Source organism: Penaeus monodon, chromosome 29 (genome assembly GCF_015228065.2).
Source record: "Penaeus monodon isolate SGIC_2016 chromosome 29, NSTDA_Pmon_1, whole genome shotgun sequence".
Lineage (NCBI taxonomy): Eukaryota > Metazoa > Arthropoda > Malacostraca > Decapoda > Penaeidae > Penaeus > Penaeus monodon.
In genome coordinates, this window is record NC_051414.1 from 29,972,899 (window position 1) to 29,973,753 (window position 855).

General features: G+C 46.4%; 1 protein-coding gene across 1 annotated transcript in view; it reads left to right on the forward strand.

Annotated features, from left to right (window-relative positions):
• The first annotated feature begins 640 nt into the window (after window positions 1-640).
• LOC119592134 (polyhomeotic-proximal chromatin protein-like) overlaps window positions 641-855 on the forward strand; it is a 12,912-nt gene continuing 12,697 nt past the window's right edge. Inside the window, exon 1 of the mRNA XM_037940952.1 lies at window positions 641-817. The gene's annotated coding sequence lies outside the window, so the exon portion shown is untranslated. The remainder of the gene's footprint in view (window positions 818-855) is intronic.

An 855-nucleotide genomic window follows, 5' to 3' on the forward strand; every position in this document is an offset into this window, starting at 1 on the left:
GTAAGAATTGTGTAGATGCAAGAAAATCAGTAAGAAACGTATAAAGGAAGAAAACAAGGGAAAAATTAAGTAAGGATATAAGTACAAAACAAGTAAGGTAATAAGTAAAGGAACTTCTAAAGAAAAAGATCAACGAGACAATTATAAGTGGAGGGTAACAGCCGTGTGTTAGTAGCTATATTTATGGGAACATTTAAGATTTTACAGCCTTTTCTGCAGAGGATTATGATGAGACAGGAGCTCTGAGTTGCCTCTCTGCTCTCTCTGCAAGAAGGGGCGTGGCATACAAATGTATATATGGTGCGTTATATAAGGTTAGGTAAAAAATGCGGCGTAACAAAACAGAGTTGCTGAGATTCCTACAAGATTTGCCTTTGCATCTCAGCGTTAAGTTGAGGCAGTCTGGCGAAGAATGCTCTTGCTTACATCGAGAATAAACGAGGCAGTAGAAACATGAATAAACAATTGCTTATATACCCATTACAAAGCAAAATTCTGTTAAAGTAAGTATATAAGTGAGAGAGGAGAAAGTAAGGCTATAATCAGAGTAGAAAAAAGTTTACGACAGAGCGCCCTTGGTCGAGTGGTCGAGCCCCCCAGCTGGCGGTCGACGCGGTGGCCTGAGACTCGACGGCGCCACGACGAGGGAGCGCGGGACTCGGTCGGTCGGCCTCGGCAGTGCGGCGCAGATCAGGGAGAAAGGGAGGTCGTGTGCCAGGCGTCCTCTTGCGCTGTCCCGAGGGTGGAGGTTCCTCGTCGTCACCACCACAGTCAGCAACAGCCTGCACTTCGACCAGCACGCCAGCTGGACCCTTCTGTTAGTGTGTCTGGTGCACTTTTTGTGTGATGTGGGCG